Consider the following 22926-nt stretch of genomic DNA (forward strand, 5'->3'; position numbering starts at 1 on the left):
AAACTCTTACATGTTTTTTTTTATCACAGACCCTTTCTGGAAGAAATTGTGCTTTCATAGACCCTTCCCAAAAGAAGGGTTGCTTCCATACCACTTTCTGAAAAAAAGTATGCTTCCATACAACCTTTCTGAATAAAAAAGTGCTTGTATAGACCGATGACCCTTTCTTAAAGAAGGGGTGCCTCCGTAGCCCTTTCCTGAAAGAAAGAGTGCTTCTATAGATCCATTTCTAAAGAAAGGGTGCTTCCATTGATCCATTCCTAAAGAAAGGATGCTTCCATAGTACCTTTCTGAAAAAGGTGCTTCCATAGACCCTTTCTGAAAGCAAATGCGCTTCCAAAGAACCTTTCTGAAACAAAGGATGCTTCCGAAGAACCTTTCTGAAAGAAAGAGCGCTTCTATAGACACTTTCTGAAACAATGGGTGCATCTATAAACCCTTTCTGATACAAAGGATGCCTCTATAGACCCTTTCTGAAACAAAGGATAATTCTATAGAACATTTCTGATACAAATTGTGCATCTATAGGCCCTTTCTAAAAGAAAAAGCGCTTCTATAGACCCTTTCTGAAAAAATGGGTGCTTCTATAGACCCTTTCTGAAACAAAGGGTGTTTCTATAGACCCTCTCTGAAACAAAGGGTGCTTCCATAGACACTTTCTAAAACAAAGGGTGCTTCCGAAAACCCTTTCTGAAAGAAAGAGTGGTGCTTCTATATACCCTTTTTGAAACAAAGGGTGCTTCTATAGACCCTCTCTGAAAAAAGGGTGTTTCTATAGACCCTCTCTGAAACAAAGGGTGCTTCTATAGACCCTTTCTTAAACAAAGAGTGCTTCTATAGACCCTCTCTGAAACAAAGGGGGCTTTTATAGACCCTTTCTTAAACAAAGGGGGCTTTTATAGACCCTTTCTGAAAAAATGGTGCTTCTATAGACCTTTTCTGAAACAATGGGAAACAAAGGGTGCTTCTATAGACCCTTCTGAAACAAATTGTGCTTCTATAGACTCTTTCTGAAACAAAGGGTGCTTCTATAGACACCTTCTGTAACAAAGGGTGCTTCTATAGACCCTTTCTGAAACAAAGGGTGCTTTATAAACCCTTTCTGAAACAATTGTGCTTCTATAGACCCTTTCTGAAACAAAGGGTGCTTCTATAGACCCTTTCTGAAACAAAGGGTTCTTCTATACACCGTTTCTGAAAAAAAGGTGCTTCTATAGACCTTTTCTGAAACAAAGGGTGCTTCTATAGACCCTTTCTGAAACAAAGGTTGCTTCTATAGACACTTTCTGAAACAAAGATTGCTTTTATAGACCCTTTCTGAAACAAAGGGTGCTTCTATAGACCCTTTCTGAAACAAAGGGTGCTTCTATAGACCCTTTCTGAAACGAAGGGTGCTTCTATAGACCCTTTCTGAAACAAAGGGTGCTTTTATAGACCCTTTCTGAAACAAAGGGTGCTTGTATAGACCCTTTCTGAAACAAAGGATGCTTCTATAGACCCTTTCTGAAACAAAGGGTGCTTCTATAGACCCTTTCTGAAACAAAGGTTGCTTCTATAGACCCTTTCTGAAACAAAGATTGCTTTTATAGACCCTTTCTGAAACAAAGGGTGCTTCTATAGACCCTTTCTGAAACAAAGGGTTCTTCTATACACCGTTTCTGAAAAAAAGGTGCTTCTATAGACCTTTTCTGAAACAAAGGGTGCTTCTATAGACCCTTTCTGAAACAAAGGTTGCTTCTATAGACAATTTCTGAAACAAAGGGTGCTTCTATAGACACTTTCTGAAACAAAGGGTGCTCCTATAGACCCTTTCTGAAACAAAGGGTGCTTCTATAGAACCTTTCTGAAACAAAGGGTGCTTCTATAGACCCTTTTTGAAACAAAGGGTGCTTCTATAGACCCTTTCTGAAACAAAGGGTGCTTCTATAGACCCTTTCTGAAACAAAGGGTGCTTCTACAGACCCTTTTTGAAACAAAGGTTGCTTCTATAGATCCTTTCTGAAACAAAGGTTGCTTCTATAGATCCTTTCTGAAACAATGGGAAGCAAAGGGTGCTTCCATAGACCTTTTCTGAAAGAAAGGGTGCTTCCATAGACCTTTTCTGAAAAATAGTGCTTCTATAGAACCTTTCTGAAACAAAGGGTGCTTCTATAGACCCTTTCTGAACCAAAGGGTGCTTTTATAGACCCTTTCTGAAATAAAGGATGTTTTTATAAACCCTTTCTGAAACAAAGGGTGCTTCTATAGACCCTTTCTGAAACAAAGGGTGCTTCTATAGATCCTTTCTTAATCAAAGGTTTCTCCTATAGTCCCTTTCTGAAACAAAGGTTTCTCCTATAGTCCCTTTCTGAAACAAAGTTTGATTCTATAGATTCTTTCTAAAACAAAGGGTGCTTCTATAGACCCTTTCTGAAACAAAGGGTGCTTCTATAGACCCTTTTTGAAACAAAGGGTGGTTCTATAGACCCATTCTGAAACAAAGGGTGCTTCTATAGAACCTTTCTGAAACAAATGGTGCTTCTATAGAACCTTTCTGAAACAAATGGTGCTTCTATAGATCCTTTCTGAAACAACGGGTGCTTCTGTAGAGCCTTTCTGAAACAAACGGCGCTTCTATAGACCCTTTCTGAAACAAAGGGTGCTTCTATAGACCTTTTTTGAAACAAATGGTGCTTCCATAGACCCTTTCTGAAACAAAGGGTGCTTTTATAAACCCTTTCTGAAACAAAGGGTGCTTCTATAGGCCCTTTCTGAAACAAAGGGTTCTTCTATAGACCCTTTCTGAAACAAAGGGTTCTTCTATAGACCCTTTCTGAAACAATGGGAAACAAAAGGTTCTTCTATAGACCCTTTCTGAAACAAAGGGTGCTTCTATAGACCCTTTCTGAAACAATGGGAAACAAAAGGTTCTTCTATAGACCCTTTCTGAAACAAATGGTGCTTCTATAGACCCTTTCTGAAACAAAGGGTGTTCCATAGACCTTTTCTGAAACAAAGGGTGCTTCTATAGACCTTTTGAAACAAAGGTTTCCCCTATAGTCCCTTTCTGAAACAAAGGTTTCCCCTATAGTCCCTTTCTGAAACAAAGTTTGATTCTATAGTCCTATTCTGAAACAAAGGGTGCATCTATAGACCCTTTCTGAAACAAAGGGTGCATCTATAGACCCTTTCTGAAACAAAGGGTGCTTCTATACGAGGGCGGTTCGGAAACTTCTTAGCCTATCAATGTAAGAGAATAGTTAGTTTTTCAAAAATATTTTTATTTTTCATTATAATCTCCTGAAACTTCAATACACTTAGTCCAACGCTTTTCTAGCAATTTTATTCCTTGATTAAAATAGTTTTCCTCAAGTTCTTCAAAATAGTGGTTTACAGCTGTAATCACATCTTCATTTAAGGTAAAACGCTTGCCAGCAAGGATGTTTTTAGATTTGGGAACAAGTAAAAGTCACTGGGGGCTAAATCAGGAGAATAAGGTGGGTGGTCAAGCAACTCGTACTTTAATTCGTTGATTTTAGCCATTGTTAAAACACTCTTGTGCGCTGGTGCGTTGTCTTGATGAAAAATTATTTTTTTGTGTTGTAAGCCAGGACGTTTTTCTCGAATTTGTACATTTAATTGATCCAAAAGGTTGCAATAGTACTCTAAATTTATTGTTTTACCCTTTTGCAGATAGTCAATCAATAAAATACCTTTGAAGTCCCAAAAAAACCGTTGCCATAACCTTACCAGCCGATTGAATTGTTTTTGCCTTCTTTGGGGCACTTCCTCCAGCTTCAGTCCATTGTTTGGATTGTTCTTTTGTCTCTGGAGTATAGTGGTGGATCCATGTCTCATCAACAGTTATGAAACGACGCTTAAAATCCATTTTATTTCGCTTAAAACGATCCAAACAAGCTTGAGAAATGTTCATTCTTATGCGTTTTTGATCGACTGTTAACAAATGCGGCACCCATCTTGAAGAAAGCTTTTTCATCTGTAGTTCTTCGTGCAAAATTAAATGGACTCGATCATTTGAGATGCCCATGATATTAGCAATTTCACGCACTTTTATTCGTCCATCATTTAATACCATATCATGCACTTTGGCTACAATTTCTGTTGTTGTTGCTGTTTTTGGACGTCCACTACGTGGTTCATCTTCAATGCTTGTACGACCACGTTTAAATTCAGCAACCCAATTTTTTACTGTTGCATATGAAGGAGCACTTTCACCTAACACATTCACCATATCATTATGAATTTCTTGTCCCGATAAACCTTTCTTATGTAAATATTTAATGACAGCACGCATTTCTAATTTTTCCATTTTTAAAAAAATTGCGGATGCGTCTTTTTGGAACACCTGTTTCTATATGAAGGAGTTGCCAGATCGAAACAAAATTTAACATGTGTTCATAACAAAGATGGAAGTTTCCAAAACACTTAACTTTTTTCTGTTTATACCGCGCTTTTTGTGCTAGGCTAAGAAGTTTCCGAACTGCCCTCGTATACCCTTTTTGAAACAAAGAGTGCTTCTATAGACCCTTTCTGAAACAAAGGGTGCTTATATAGAACCTTTCTGAAACAAAGGGTGCTTCTGTAGACCCTTTCTGAAAAAACGGCGCTTCTATAGACCCTTTCTGAAACAAAGGGTGCTTCTGTAGACCCTTTCTGAAAAAACGGCGCTTCTATAGACCCTTTCTGAAACAAAGGATGCTTCTAAAGACCCTCTCTGAAACAAAGGGGGCTTCTATAACCCCTTTCTGAAACAAAGGGTGCTTCTATAGACCCTTTTCTGAAACAAACGGTGCATCTATGGACCCTTTCTGAAACAAAGGGTGCGTCTATAGACCCTTTCTGAAACAAAAGGTACTTCTATAGAACCTTTCTGAAACAAAGGGTGCTTCTATAGACCCTTTTTGAAACAGAGGGTACTTCTATAGACCCTTTCTGAAACAAAGGGTGCTTCTATAGACACCTTCTGAAACAAAGGTTGCTTCTATAGACCCTTTCTCAAAGAAAGGGTGCTTCTATAGACCTTTTCTGAAAGAAAGGGTGCTTCTTTAAACCTTTTCTGAAACAAAGGGTGCTTCCATAGACACTTTCTGAAACAAAGGGTGCTTCCATAGACACTTTCTGAAACAAATGGTGTTTCTATAGACCCTTGCTTCTATAGACCTTTTCTGAAACAAAGGGTGCTTCCATAGATACTTTCTGAAACAAAGGGTGCTTCCATAGACACTTTCTGAAACAAAGGGTGTTTCTATAGACCCTTGCTACTATAGACCTTTTCTGAAAGTATGAAAGTAAAAAATGAAGTTTCTTCATTGTTTAAATATCCAAAACTATAATCTTGCAGCCACCGACCACTGTTCATTTCATATTCTAGTTTCATTTGTTTGCTCCTTGATTTCTCTTCACATTTTTTGTTGTTGTTGCTGTTACGTTTTTCACTTCCTATGCTTAAATGTTCATTTGTTAAATATGTTTAAGAAATCAGACAAAATGATCGATTGCGCGCAAACGCATTGACATATCAACATGAATCTTGCATTACATTTGTCTAAAGAGGCAACACGAAGAAGGATTGCAAGCGAGTGCTGAACGACGGCGACTGCATCAACTTTGCTTAAATGCCTCAAAATGAATAACAACAAAAGTACAACCTGATGTTTGGAACGCAGTGCGAAGGCACAAAAACAAACTGCAGCAGAAAGGAAATGTTGCGATTTTTATCGATTGTTTCGATGTGAAGGCTTTTTATTTATTCCAGCATGGGATCGTCGATATGTGTGGATGTAAAACTGAAGTGAGTTTAAAGGCTTCTGTTTATTCCAAGACAATATTAAATAAACAGGCGGCTGACTGTGTGCGAACATTTGTTTTATTTTACACAGTGCAGCATGGTTTTTGGTTTAATTTAAGAAAGCATTTTGAAAAATTTTCTAATAATATTCTTTAAAAAATCCACGATATTTCCTTAAAAAATCCGCGTTATTTCTAAAGATATTGTTTAAAAAATCTACGATATTTCTAAAAATATTCTTTAAAAATCTACGATATTTCCAAAAATATTCTTTAAAAATTCACGATATTTCTAAAAAAATTCTTTAAAAAATCCATGATATTTCTAAAAATATTCTTTAACATTTCCTTTAACAAATACAAGAAATTTTTAAAAATATTCTATAAAAAATCCATGATATTTCTAAAAATATGCTTTAAAAATCCACGTTATTTCTAAACATATTCTTTAAAAATTGCACGATATTTCTAAAAATATGCTTTAAAAAAATCCACAATATTTATAAAAATATTCTTTAAAAAATCCACGATATTTCTAAAAATATTCTTTAAAAAATAACGATATTTTTAAAAATATTCTTTAAAAAAATAACGATATTTTTAAAAATATTCTTTAAAAAAATAACGATATTTTTAAAAATATTCTTTAAAAATCCACGATATTTTTAAAAATAGCATTAAAAAAATCCACGATACTTTTAAAAATATTCTTTAATAAATCCACGATATTTCTAAAAATAATCTTAAAAAAATCCACGATTTTTCTAAAAATATTCACTAAAAAATCCACGATATTTCTAAAAATATTCTTTAAAAAATCCATGATATTTCTAAAAGTATTCTATAAAAAATTCACGATATTTCTTAAAGTATTCTATAAAAATTCACGCTATTTTTAAAAATATTCTTTAAAATTTTCTTTAAAAATGCTCGCAATTTCTTAAAATATTTAAAAAAAAATCCCCGATATTTTTAAAAATATTCTTTAAAAAATCCCCGATATTTTTAAAAATATTCTTAAAAAAATCCACGCTATGTTTAAAAATATTCTTATTCTAAAAAACAAATCTTTAAAAATTCACGATTTTCTAAAAATATTCTTAAAAAAAATCCACAATATACTTCAAGAAATCCATGACATTTCTAAAAATATTCTTAAAAAAAATCCACAATATACTTTAAAAAATCCATGATATTTGTAAAAATATTCTTAAAAAATCCACAATATACTTTAAAAAATCCACGATATTTCTAAAAATATTCTTTCAAAAATCCACGATATTTCTAAAAATATTCTTTAAAAAATCCGCGATATTTCTTTCTAAAATTATTCTTTAAAAATTCTTTAAATAATCCGCGTTATTTCTAAAAATATTCTTTAAAAAATCCGCGATATTTCTAAAAATATTCTTTAGAAAATAAGCAATATTTCTAAAATATTCTTTAAAAAAACTACGGTATTTCCAAAAATATTCTTTAAAAAATCTACGATATTTCCAAAAATATTCTTTAAAAAATCCGCGATATTTCTAAAATTATTCTTTAAAATATCCGCGATATTTCTAAAAATATTCTTTAAAAAATCTACGATATTTCTAAACCTATTCTTTAATAAATCTACGATATTTCCAAAAATATTTTTAAAAATCAACAATATTTCTAAAAATATTCTTTAAAAAATCCACGATATTTCTAAAAATATTCCTTAAAAACTCCACGATATTTCTAAAAATATTCTTTAATAAATCTACGATATTTCCAAAAATATTTTTAAAAATTCACAATATTTCTAAAAATATTTTTTAAAAAATCCACGACATTTCCAAATATACTCTCTGAAACATCGACGATATTTCCAAAAATATTCTTTAATAAATCTACGATATTTCTAAAATATTCTTTAAAAAATTCACGATATTTCTAAAAATATTCTTTAAAAAATCCACGATATTTCTAAAAATATCCTTAAAAATCCACGATATTTATAAAAATATTCATTAGTGAGTGAAACTTACCAGCAGACAGACGTGTGAATATAAGCTCTGTAATTACCGCAAAAAACAGCAGAAATACGCAAAGGTTTCCATTATTGTACACATCAAATTGAACCATACAGCTGATATTACCACACACACAAGAAATAAATCATCGTAATTTTCTCGGTGAGCTGTACCATTTCATTTATTTTTACAAAATTTTACAAATATCACTCAAATTGCAAACCAGCGAGTAAATAAACAAACACTGTGAAATCAAAATAAACATAAACACCATCAGCTGGCCTTATCCAACCAAGTTTATGGATGGCAAATATTCGATAAATTAAACGAGGGTTATCTATAAGTAACATCTGCTACCAACAGCGTTGCCATTCATGATAACTTCCAGGGTTCGAAAATATGCAAAGTGATTTCCAAACAATCAAACGCAAACATAAAGAAGTGTCATCACCAGAAAATCTGAATAAGACGTCATCAAATATGGATCCTAACGATCTAGTCAAACTAATAAAAGAAACCATAAACTCCAATTTAGATGAGAAACTCAAATCTCTGCCTACTAAAGATGATGTAGAAGATATAAAAACCAAAATCACTAATATTGGTTCAGATATAAGTGCACTAAAATTAGAAAATCAGATGCTGCAGGAAGAATTGGCCAAAGTGCAGAAAGAAAACGCACAATTCAAAAAAGACATTAATTGGCTTCAAACCAAATATAAGCGAATAAGCTATTCATAAAAGGTATCCCAAGCAACAAAAACGTAATGGAAGAAGTGCTAAAGCTGTAGAGCTGGCAAAAAATCGATGGCACTATCGATAAAATCGATTGTATTTTAAAAATTAAATATCGATAGATAGTTTTGCCTATCGATATTATCGGAACAAAAAACCCCAACCCAAAACTCATTAAAATAAATAGAAATTTCGCTGCTTTTCGGTTTTGTGTGTGTGAGAAAATAAGCCCGTAGTCACACGTACATATTTTTCGGAAAGGTAAAATGTATTTTTTTAATATGTTTATAAGATAAAAGCAATTTTTTATTCTCCTTTGCATTTCTGTGAACTACTTGTCCAAAATGTCAAGAAAAACATTGACATTTCCGCCATTTTCATCTCCAAATTAATGGTGTTGACAGCTTACCGATAATATCGATAGTAATCGATATTTTAAACTATTATATCGAAAATATCTAATGTTGGGATTATCGATGGTTTGCCAGCTTTAAAAGCTGTTTAAAGACAAGCTATTGATTACTGTAACCATAAAAAACGCTCATAAGGTATTTGACCGTAAAGGCACAATGGCAGTAATAGTGGAGCTAGAAAACGAGCAGACAATACAAGATGTTTTTCGAAATATACAAAAATTATCGGGGTCAAACATATCAATCGAGAGAGATATGATTCCAAATAGGCAAGAACGCAAAAAAGCTTTGCTTACGCTAAAGAAAAAAATCCTTTCCGTAACCAAACAACATAAAATCATGGTGAGGGAAGACAAATTAAAAGTAAAAGATGTCTGGTTTAGATGGAATACGAACAACAAACTTGTATCTGGCAATACCGATGGCGAGGAAGAACTCGTAAAACTGTATGGAGATGTCATAAAGTCGATCAATTTGAATTTCGATGAACTGATTAAAGATTTTTATCCAAAAAACTAAGACATGAAAATACTGTAAAAGATTCTTATAAATTATCTATCTTATCCTATAATATAAACGGTCTCGAAAATAAATATCTTTACCCAACGTTCTTTCAATATGTAACACAATTCGATATATTTGTGTTATTGGAAACACACTTAGAAAATGATAAAATTGAAAGAGCTAAAACCTATTTTATTGGATTTCATCTATTTTTCGAACCAGCAGTGCGAGTTCATAGATTTGGGAGAGCAAGTGGTGGTATTATAATAGGTATAAAAAAGAACTACATGATATTGGTGTTTCCTATGAAGTTACTCATACAGCAGAAAAACTCTTCATAAAAATCCAGACGAAAGAGATTCTATATACACTAATACCTCAATACTTGAGACCCTCTAATTGGGATAGCGACTTTAGAAAACTGGTCCAAATTTTACAAGCCGAAGACATTTTGAATCCTATAGTTATAGGAGATCTCAATGTTAGAATTGGGGAAGTAAATCAGAACGTCGGAGAAATATACAGAGAGAAATTCTATTCAGGATATGATATACGGAAATCTAGAGACAAAACTATAAATCAAAAAGGTATGAACTTTATACAATTATGTGATGATTACAATATGATGATTTTAAACGGAATAACGAGAGGTGACCCGGAAGGAAACCTAACATACGTAACAACATTGGGTGAGTCCGTAAATGACTTATGTGCGGTATCTAAAGAAGTTCTGGAAAAAATTGAAGAATTTAGGGTTGATGAAAAGATATGGTTCGATCACTTTCCTATTTTAGCAAGGATAAATGTAAGATCTGATACACAAACTGGAGAAAAGATGTCATTGTTGCCCAAACTTATTTGGAATGAAAAGGATAAGACTAACTATCAGCGAAGAATAAACATGAATCTAAACGTAATTGCAGAGACACAGCAGATAACTCTTAAGGACATTTGCAATGTGATAATAAAATCTTCATCAAAACAATATATACATAAACCAGCTTTTGAACAAAAACAAAGATGGTACGATAACAACTGCAATAAAGCTCGTATTAACAGTTTCAATCTGCTCAAAATATATAGAAGAACGAATGATGTGGAAGACAGAAGAAGATACTTATCTGCACAAAAAAAATACAAGATCATATGTGAATCTAGTAAATCGAAATACTACAAAACCATCAGTAATAACCTAAACTGCATAAGAAACTCCGGAGAATGGTGGAAAATGGCAAGGGAACTACGGAATCATCAAAGTCTCATAGGTTCAAATATAACATCAGATATCTTTAAGTCCTACTATATAGATTTGCTAAATAATGGGAATAAAACAACACCCATTTACTATGCACCACAATATCAGGAGGATATGCATCTAGACAGACCGATAACGATGCTCGAATTGGAGGAAATGTTGGCAAGTTTAAAACGAAATAAAGCTCCTGGATAGGATATAATTCCATACGAATTTTATATACATGGTACAGAAGAATTGCACAACCAACTACTGGGTATATACAATACCATTCTTGCGAGTGGAGAAATTGACCCTTTATTCACAAAAACTGTAATCTTCCCCATACATAAAAAAGGGGACCTCAACGAACCTTCAAACTATAGAGGGATCTCGTTCATGAACTGTGCGGCAAAGATATTTATGGGTCTAATAAATGAGAGACTATACAATTGGATTGAAAAACATAACATCCTTAATGAATACCAAGCTGGTTTTCGAAGGAATTATTCCACAATTGACCTCAACCTCAAATTATCAGAAAAGAAAAAGGTATACTCAGTTTTCATCGACTTTAAGGCGGCATTTGATAATATATCAAGGCAAGCTCTGATTTATAAATTATTCCAAATGGGAATTTCATATAAAATCGTAACGCTGATAGAAAGAATATACAGTAACACCCAATCGGCAGTATGGAACGGGAAAGAGCTTTCAGGATTCTTTGAAACTACGAAAGGTGTAAAACAAGGTTGTCTCCTTTCTCCGTTATTGTTCGCCCTTTATGTTAATGATCTCCATGAGCACGTTGAAGGTGGACTGTTTGTGGACAATATTAACATCAGACTCCTTTTATATGTTGATGATATTGTTCTTCTGGCTGATGATGTTAAAATACTTCAAAAAATGATACATAAAGTTGAAACATACTGCAAAATATGGAGCTTGGAAGTTAATTTGTCCAAATCAGAGATAATGGTTTTTAGAAATGGAGGGAAACTAAGCAAACACGAAAAATGGTTCTATGATGGCAAAGAAATTAAAATAACAAACGAATTCAAATATTTGGGCGTTACATTCACCCCGAAAATGAAATTTCTGAAGCATGTTCAATATAGGAATAATGAGGCAAAAAACGCAATAAACTCAACATGGAAACAATTAATTGGTAGACCAGAACACAAAATGGAAATTATTTTTAGCAGTTTGTAGATCCATACAGACATATGCGGCCCAGGTATGGGGTTTTGCCTATTTCGAAGAAGTAAATGCAGTATTGAGATTATTTTTAAAACGTATTCTGAAAGTTCCCAGTTTCACACCAAATCATGTATTGATGTTGGAAACAGAAGTGGAAGATACGCAAATATATACCCTGGAGCTACATCTTAACTATATAGGTAAAACACTTTTTCAATACTCACAAAACAGGCTTCCACAGCAGCTCACTCAACTCATACATCGTAAAAACATATTCTGGGCAAACGAAATAGAATCATTGTCTCAAAAATTTAATCTGGATTGGTCACAGGCAATGATTTCCGCAAATGATTGGACGATTTTCTGCCAGGATATTGTAAAGAACATAAAGCACGAAATTTATGAAAAAAGGATTTGGAAAAAAGAAAATAGTCATAACCAACGAATTTATAGACATCTAAACCCAAACCGAGGCAAATTTTACTTAAATGAAAGGTACTCTCACGAGAAAATTACATGGATCTTCAAAGCGCGTAGTGGAATGATCCCTTTGGAGTATAACAAGTTCGGCTCTGGAGACGTAAACAGAGAATGCAAACTTTGTAATACGCAGGAGATAGAAACAATGGAGCATTTTCTAGGAACTTGCCCGATATTTCGAGAATTTAGAATCGCGACATTCCAAAAGCCAATTATATTAAAAAAAATATTCTTTAATAAATCCACTATATTTTTAAAAATATTCTTTAAAAAATCCATGATATTTTTAAAAATATTCGTTAAAAAATCCACGATATTTCTTAAAATATTCGTTAAAAACTATTTTTCAAAAAACAAATCTTTAAAAAATTCACGATTTTCTAAAAATATTCTTAAAAAATCTACAATTATCTAAAAATATTTTTTAAAAAATTCACGATTTTCTAAAAAATATTCTTTAAAAAATCCGGAATATTTGTATAAATATTCTTTAAAAAATCCACTTTTCTATGTAAATTTTTTGTATGACAGTGTTTCATTTACATTAAAAACATGCACGTGCACCTGCATTCGTTTCTTAGTTGATCAATGAGATTGAGGTCGCCGTCCTATGGTGCACAATTTTTGATTTCATCGGCATAAGCAGCAGAATCATTAACGCTACGAATATTTGTAAAAGCCATAAAACAGTCATTACGTCAGTTTTTTGTGACAATCAACACAAAGGATATGGGGAAACACTTTGATGTCATTTAATGAATTTTTATTGCAAATTTAGTTAAAAATTAATAATTTCGATTTTTTTCTTAAAATTTCATTATTGTCATTATTTGATGTTCCTTTTTATGGGATGATTCCATCCTTGGTCTTCTTCTTTTGTTGTCCTTCACTAATGACAATAAATTATTATTTTCAATCGATTTTCATGTTTCCTATATAAACAGATTTCCTTCGATTCTCCAAAGACCGTCCAGACGAGGACGAGTATAAAATGACAATTGTCTCACATACAAATATGTTCATGTGTTTGTTTGTATATTTAACGTTTTATGGTCATTTATGTTGTTACTTTGCAATGCATTTCATTGTCAAAGCGTAAATGGCAACATTCAAGAATGACTTTTTCATTTGTGCTGCCAGCTCCTACAACGTCTTTGGCATCACAAGCACCATCATCTTCGTCCTCATCATCAGCGGTATCGGTATGGCAGCATAGAGTGTGAAACATGCCATGGCTTGAATTTTTATATTACAGATTATTAGACATTCTTTTAGCAAAAATATGTTTTTCTGCTTCGTTTACAATCAATGATTTATATCGCATTTATGATGAGCTGCCACAAAATAAGCAGCCGCCGCCATGGCCACCACAACCATCAGCTGCTGCTGTAACACCATCTCGTCACATACCACAAAAGGGTTTGATAATGACTTTGGTGCTGTTGAAAACAAACAAACAGACCAACAATCAAAGAAGCAAAAACGGGTAGCAAAGAATTCCAATGAAACATAATGAATCAAGTTAAGAAATTAACCAAAAAGGAGTGAAATTTCTTTTATGAAAAGAAACAGCGGCAGTAGCAAAAACAATGCAAGCCAAAGAAGTTTCACGCATCATATTTTTCTTCGTTTTTGTTCCGATTCAATTGGTGTCAATGACAATTGTTTGGAGTTCTGCAGCAAAGAATGTAACAAGATTCTTTTGATTATAACGATAATGATTTCAAAACTGGTCTCTTCAAAAGATACATATGTGATAAGAATACAATTTTGAGCGGCGACCTGTTGACACGTAACGGATACGTAGTTAATGATGGTTTGAAAGGTGATACATATTCAGTAGCATACGCCTATATAGATGGAAGTCTGAAGTGTCTATAAATAAATGTATGTGAATCGAAAGTCTGTCTAAAGCTTCCGAATACTTAATACGAAGGCATTTATTCTATCATTGCCTTTACTTTATGTGAAATAAAAGTTATTATTTTGACACTCTGATATTATTTTTCCCTTGGTGGGTGTAAGAGAGCATTTATTGTTGCATCTAAACCCAGTCTAGATTGGAGCTTTCTAACGAAGGCGGAAACATTTTTTTGTAACAAGATCGACCCACGTTTGGATGTAGCAAACATTCAAAGCTATTAATCGATTTTCCCGACTTAGGTTTTTTATGCAAAGAAAATTTTAGCACGTCCACTTTTTACAATTTCCAATTTTTATGTTTTCTACAAAAACTACTGAACCGATTTTTCTGAAATTGTCAGGGAATGTACAGGGATGGCCCCCGTTTAAAATGGGCTACAAATTTTGTTGAATTTCGGAGGGGGCGGCGTACTTCCTCTATACCATATTTCTTTAAAAATGCTATATATTAATAACTAAAAATCAAATGTCGTTCGTTGGTAATGGCATCAATTGAGAACGCTGGACCGATTTGGATAATTCTTTTTGTGAAATGTTCGCCATAACCCGACTTATGTTTTTATGCAAAGAAAATTTGACCACACTCACTTTTTTATACCCTCCACCATAATATGGAGGGTATAATTAAATTTGTCATTCCGTTTGTAACACATCGAAATATTCATCGGAGACCCTATAAAGTATATATATTCTTGATCAGGGTAAAATTCTGAGTCGATATAACCATGTCTGTCCGTTGACATTAAGATACAGCTCGCAATTTTTAAGATAGAGCTTTGAAATTTGGTATAGAAGTTTCTATTACTACAAGGATGTTTGGTATTGCAAATGGGCTACATCGGTCCACGTTTTGATATAGCCCCCATAGAACGGGACCACCCGATTTTCGCTATTTTGAAATGGCACCGAAATGGCTGAAATTTGGTATTAAGTGTTCGTTGGTGGTATACAACTTTCCCCCAGAATTTTGTTGGTATGGGTCCACGCCTTCATATAGCCCCCATAGAACGGTACCTTCCGATTTTCCTTTGGCTGAGATTTGGTATACATTCTACGTTGGAAGTAAAACCCTTTCCGACAGAATTTCGTCGGTACCTCCCGATTTTCATAATTGTGAAAGATGTGACGTTAATATACCACCGAAATGACTGAAATCTGTTATTTAGTTTTTCATGGGGTTATAAAATGTTCCAATAAAGAATTATCAGTATAGCTCCTTCCTTCCGGTATTTTGAAGGTTGTGGTCTCAATATCACTCCGAAATGGCTGAAATTTGGTATTTATTCTTCGTTGGGGGTACGAAACTTTCCCCTAGAAATTTGTCGGTACAGGTCCACGCCTTCATATAGCCCCCATAGAACGGTACCTCCTGATTTTCGGTATTTTGAAGGTTATGGCCACAATAATCCATTGAAATGGCTGAAATTTGGTACTTAGCCTTCTTTAGGGGTATTAAACTTTCCACACTAAATTTGTCGGTAAGGGTCCACTCCTCCATATAGCCCCTTTAGAACGGTACCTTCCGATTTTCGGTATTTTGAAGATTGTGACCTCAATATTCATCCAAAGTGGCTGAAATTTGGTATTTAGTCTTCGTTCGGGTAATAAAACTTTCCCACAGAAATTTTTTGGTACAGGCCGGCTCCTTAATTCAGCCCCCATAGAACGAAACCACCCGATTTCCTGTATTTTGAAGGTTGCGGCCTCAATATTTCTCGATATTGCTGAAATTTCGTATTTAGTCCTCATTTGAGTTATAAAACTTTTCATATGAAATTTGTCGGTATACATAGGTCCACGCTTTCATATAGCCCCCATAGAACGATACCTCCCGATTTGCTTTTGGCTGAGATTTGGTATTCACTCTACGTTGGAAGTAAAACCCTTTCCGACAGAATTTCGTCGGTATAGGTCCACGTTTCGATATAGCCCCCATAGAACGGTACCTCCCGATTTTCATAATTGTGAAAGATGTGACGTTAATATCCCATCGAAATGACTGAATTCTGTTATTTAGTTTTTCATGGGGTTATAAAATGTTCCAGAAAAGAATTATCAGTATAAGCCCTTTTCTTCAAATAAACCCCATAGAAGCGAACTTCCTGATTTTCGGTATTTTGAAGATTGTGTCATCAATATCCCATCGAAACGGATGAAATTTAATATTTAGTCTCCGTTGGTGGTATAAAAATGTTACACCTACAAAACTACTGAACCGATTTTCTTGGAATTGTACAGGAGTGGCCCCCGAAAACAGGCTCCATATTTTATTGATTTTTTGCGATATGCGATATTTTTTTAAAAAAACCGCTATATTTGCAAAAATTACGCATGTACCGGTTTAAACATTTATGGATTAATCTACAATCTAGGTACTTCATTAGGGCCTAAAGACCCGACCACGCCTGTTTTTTTTAATATGTTATATCTCCAATACTACTGCACAGATTTCCATCAAATTTGCAGGAAAAGCTCAATGTTTGCCGTTGTTAAGTATATTGTATGAATTTCAGAGGATGTGGGGTAGCTTCTCCACACCTTTCTTTTAAACGCTATATGTATAACCAAACTTATGATTATATCGGTTTTAGCATACATTTTGGGAGGCAAGGGGATTGTGTGTACCCTAGGTACATATTTGGGGCCAAAATACCGGACCACGACCACTTTTTTAAATGTGTTATATCTTGAAAACTGATGACCATGCCCACTCTTTTCCATACATTATTTTTCCAAAACTTCTGAATCTAATTTCATGCAATTTTCAGAAAATGTGCAGGGATGTCCCGTGGTCCAAATTACTATATATTTGTAGACGAATTTCAGGGCCTATTGTTTTATAATCGCTTTATTTGCTAAACTTATGAGAGCAACGGCCTGCAAATTAATTTTCGAGACAACGGTGGTTGCGCCCCCGATCAAGAAAAACGATATATTTACAAATTTCTTAAATGTGAAGTTCATCGGTCCATCAGCCATGAAAAACTAAAACATATTAGTCTAAATAATATTTTTTTTTTTTTACTTTTATAATTAGATCGCTTTAGGATAAATACAGAGGTCATGAACGATAATAAATCCTAAACAGCATCAATGGGCGAAAATTCCGACAAAGTCCGTAAAAGAAAAAGAAGGTTACCGCCAAAATCTGTTGATAAATTTAAAATTTTCCTCGCTCTGACAATGGACCAAAGAAGTGAGGTAGAAAATACCTATTTTAGAATTGTCAATCATAAAGTCCATAAAAAGTTGTCACTAAAACTCATAACGACGGGTCAGCAAAGCGGACCGGGGTCTGCTAGTCCTTAAAAAAATTGTCAATAAATGTACACGCAAAAAAAATCGGCCTCTCTAACATATGTCCCAAACATATTTTGCAGCAAACATATATATGTTTGCAACAGTCCCAAACATAAAATATGTTTGGGTCTGCAAACAAATATATGTTTGGGTGGAAACAAATATATGTTTGGGTGCAAACATATATATGTTTGGGTGCAAAGATATTTATGTTTGGGTGAAAAGATATATATGTTTGGGTGGAAAAAAAAAATACAAACCCAAAAGGCAGAAAAAAAACAAACACATGCACCAGTGGGCGCTTACTAAGAGCAAGGGAGCGTAAAATTCAATGTAAAACACTTTGAAATGTGTGCTCACTTGCTCTCAGTAAGAACTCACTTGCTATCTCTATAGTATACACACAAATGTTGAGGTTGTTTATTGGAAGGCAAAATAACAACAAACACATAGGTACATACAAAATTCCAAAGAAATACATAACACACTTTAATAAAAGAAAAACTGATTGAAATAATTTGTAAATAGTCACACCTTTAAAAAGAAAAAATATATAGAAACGTAATTGAACGCTTCTCCTTTGTTGTGAAATAAAACAAATTGTCCTCATAGTTGAAATCATCAGCGGGGAATCGGCATCTAGAATCAAATGATTATGTAATGTAATAAATAAATATGGATATGCCATATTTCAAATATACATAAGTATGCATGTAATTACCAATATTAAATGCGATTTCTTCCTTGTCCAATAAAATAATTCCATTCAACTTTCCGGTTCAATTATAAAATGTATTGGGCATTTAATTTACTAAAAAGCACAATTTCTTTAAGAAAACACAAAACACTGATTTATTCACTCACTTTACCGTCTTGACTCTACAAAGGCATCTAAAACACTGAAGAAAGAAATAAAATATAATTCATATCATTTCTTCTTCTCCTCCTAAGTTGGTTAACAACAACAAAACAAGAAACACACGAGTTTGTCGCATACATGCCACCAAAGCCCCCTTCTTCGCTTCTACGTCTTCTATTATACAATACACACAACTCTTCATTATAAAACAGCAATCCACAGCCGCGAGAGCACTGTTATTACTCTCGTTGACAAACATCCTCTCTCCACCCATGAAAAAAATGTTCTAACATAAAAAATATGTTTTACCCAAACATATCAAATTGAGATATGTTACAAAATGTTGCAAACATATATTTGTTTGGACCCAAACATATTATGTTTGGATCCAAACATTAATTTGTTTGCAACCGGTCCCAAACGCATATTTGTTCGGATCCAAACATATTTCTAACATAAATTTTTCTGCGTGTAGGTACACGTTTTGTTGTTGAACTCGGTTTAAGGAGTTTTAAGGGTTAGTATGGAGGGTATATAAAGTTGGTTTTACCGTTTGTAACGCATTAAAATATACATTTACGACCCCATAAAGTATATATATTCTTGATCAGGATAAAATTCTATATATACCCATGTCCATCTGTCGGTCTGTTGTAATCACTCTAGCATCCACAACCAGTAAGGAAAGGATCATAGTCGGGCAGGGCCGAATATATGATACCCTACACCACTGTGAATATGTAAAATATATATATAGAAGATATTTATCAATATGAACTGATTTCTATATAATATGGTACACTTATTACTAGATAAAATTCCGTCACACAATCTAAATTTCATCAAAATCGGACGTATATAGCGTGTTTGGTTCACCAATCACGTCAAATCGGCCGAAAATATATATGGGAGCTATACCCAAATCTGATCCGATTTCGATGTAATTTAGCACATTTATTTTCAGACCGAATTCAGTAAAATATTCCATATTTAATCGAAATCAGACATATATAGAGTGTTTGGTGCAGCAAATACTAGGAATCGGGCGAAAATATATATGGGAGCTATATCCAAATCTGGACCGATTTCGATGTTATTTGGCACATTTATTTTTAGACGGAATTCAGTCACACATTCCATATTGCATCAAAATCGGACGTATATAGCGTGTTTGGTGCCGCAAATACGTCAAATCGGCCGAAAATATATATGGGAGCTATACCCAAATCTGATCCGATTTCGATGTAATTTGGGACATTTATATTCAGACCGAATTCAGTCAAATAGTCCATATTTCATCGAAATCAAACATTATACACATTGAGAACACACTGTGCCAAATTACAGCCAATAAGATTGTAAAAGGAGGCTAATAGATAAAAAAACATCTTAAATCTGGAGGTATGGTTATAAGGGGGCAATGTCAAAACATGGACTTAGAGACCCCAATTTTAATGCCAGGATTTCAGTTGATATAAAAAAGATTTCAGCCAAATTTTTGCACCCTACGTTAATTGGTTCGGCAGTTAAAGAGTTTTTAACCAACATTTGGGTAAATACTCGGGTATTTACTCAAGTATTTACCCACTGTTTAAAGTATTGTTAAACTCTTTATTTTGAAACGGTTTCACAACCTAAACCCTATTATTGGGTATAAGAAGTTGTGTTGACGATTCAATATAGTAAATACCGAAATAAATTCCCACAAATGGGTATTTACCCAATTTACAGGGTATTTACCCGTTGGGTATTTACCCACTGTCCATCTCTAGGATGGATTAAAGTCTAATGTTATTGCAGGCATCTTCTAAGAAATATTGCTAACGTATATACCTCCATACTCCTCTCGATTAAGCTTACGACCTTATTCAGCGCTGTTTTCACCGATTTACCTTTTATATAGACAGGTTGGTTAGACCTTATATCAGTATTGAAAAGTTTGGTCCAGCATAAAGTTCCTGGACCAAAGCGATGTCAGCTTCATGCTTTGTTAAGGAAAGTAGAAGTTCAGCAGCAGCCGCTTTTAAGTGATGCCGGTTAATCTGTATAATGCCAAGCGGGTGCTGCTTACGTTCTTGTACAGCCTTTACTCTAGACGGAAACGACCGATCTATGGTACACACATTGACTCAGATCACTAACATAAAAGGGTTGAAGGTATCGAATCAAGAAAGAACTGACTTAAGACGAGCAAGTAAAAAATCTTTAAGTTCGGCCGGGACAAACTTTTTATACCCTCCACCACGAACTGTATTGAAATCAATACAACAATAATGTTGCTTTCGTTTATAAAAGTACTAAGCTTTTCCTCTTATTCCTTGCAGGAGCTCATATGGGCCGCCATCTTTGTTCTTTCCAAACATGGCCCAATATTTAATATTTTCCGAATTGAGCTTTTGTATCCTAACAACAAAAAATATTAAACAACACAGTATATTCAATTATAGCAATCTCGGTTCCAAAATTTGACAAAATACCGTCAAAATACATAAAATTGTGCAATACAAGCTAGACATAAACCAGGACAGCTTTTTTCTTGTTTTCTAACACAAACTTCCAATTAACAACCAATTCGGTAGAAAAATGTGAACAAGGAAATTTTAAATGGGGCCTAACTTATATTAGGGTTATACCAAAACGTGGACATTTACTGTATGACGTTTTACAAAGAATGTTTTGTACCTGTAGGCATCTTTTGAAAATACCAAATTTCAGTTATTTCCGTTGAATAATGTGGCTAAAGCTTTCAAAATACCGAAAATCGAAAGGCACACTTCTACGGGAGCCATACGAAGACGTGGACCTATACTTCTAATTCTCTTCTTAAATATTTTATATCCCCGCAATCTTCATAATACATATTGTGGCCACAACCTTCAAAAATGGAGCTACTGGAAAATGTTATACCCCCAACGAAAACTAAATACATCATTTTAGCCATTATGATGGGATATTGAGGTCACAAAGTTCAAAATACCAAAAATCGGAAGGTACCGTTCTATACGGGGTATATGAAAACGTGGGCGTACAGAAATAAGTTCAAAATTTTCGGACAAATTGTGCGCACGATAACTCTTGATGTGAGTGACCGATGTAATCCATACTTTGCACATCCTAATATATCTACCAGATATAGATCAGGTTCGAATATGGACTATATTTGTCTACTCCTTCTGGTACCTCTCACGCACAATTTCGGATAAGTTCACTTTAAGACCTGCTCTCGAATCACTTTGATTTTTGTTGAAGCGATTTGCATTCGCTACCTCCATTAGGACGGTAAAAGTTTTTCAGGGGCAAGTTCATATTTCTTAGGAAAACAGTCCGAAAGGTAAAAAATCCCTATGTCACCATATGTGGTTGTCGGAGAGCATATTATATCCAAACATAGTTTCATGGGGCAATACCTGTCCACAATTTCCGGTACTTCTCCCCAATATTTAAAAAATGTCACTAAAATGCTAGGACGATGGGGCAACCAATTTGGTCAAATAATATTTTGTTAAAATTTAGTTTAACTTCTAAAATGGCCCATATCGGTCCTCCCAAGGGTACCTACCCCACAAAGGTTCAACATTTGTGTCTTAGTGCAGTTAATTCCTAATCCACATTTTTGTCGGCAAGTTCAAATGTCCAATAAGGGCCACAAAATTCTGAAGAGACCTTAAATCAGAGACGGGCTTTTTTGCAATGAAGTATAGTGAGGGCGCCCACTGAGTTGTTTTTGCATTTGCTTCTCTCTCTCACTTACAGTGTGCGTGAATAAAAACATCATGTGGTTGTTGGTTTTTTTCACCCATACATACACATATACTAAAACATTGATGGTAAATCTTGGGCGACACTGCCTTAAATACATTCGATCTGTTCGTAGGTGAAAGTATCACTTCACATTGGCTGAGGGTATATATCTGTCGGCAAAGCCGACTGACACTTTTTTACTTGTTTCTAAATCGGTCTGAATTGATTTTTTCGAAAATATTTTCTCAATTTAAGGAAGTACAAAGTTTTTGTAAACATATGCAAATATTTTTTAGAAACGAAAAGCGCCGCAGACGAAAATATTTTTAAAAAAAATCGCGCGATATTTTACAAAAATATTTTCACAATTTTGGAATTACAAAGTTTTTCTAAGAAATTGCAAATACTCTTATAAAATCAAAAAGCGCCGCAGGCGAAAATATTTTTGTAAAAAATCGCGCGATTTTTTCAAAAATATTTTCACAATTTCAGAAAATACATAGTTTTTCTAACAAATTGCAAATACTTGTATAAACCGAAAAGAGCCGTAGGCGAAATATTTCTGAAAAAATCGCGCGATTTTTTACAAAAATATTTTTGTTCAAATATTTTTACTATTGAAAAAATACAGAGTTTTTGTAAAGAAATGCAAATACTTAAAAAATTCCCCGATTTAAATTCTCTTCAAATTAAATAAATTATATACTCGTATATACGACTGTGTCTTATCGAATACCGTAGTCTGGTAAA

This window comes from Musca autumnalis, unplaced genomic scaffold, assembly GCF_047663935.1.
Source record: "Musca autumnalis isolate F117 unplaced genomic scaffold, ASM4766393v1 scaffold_5, whole genome shotgun sequence".
Lineage (NCBI taxonomy): Eukaryota > Metazoa > Arthropoda > Insecta > Diptera > Muscidae > Musca > Musca autumnalis.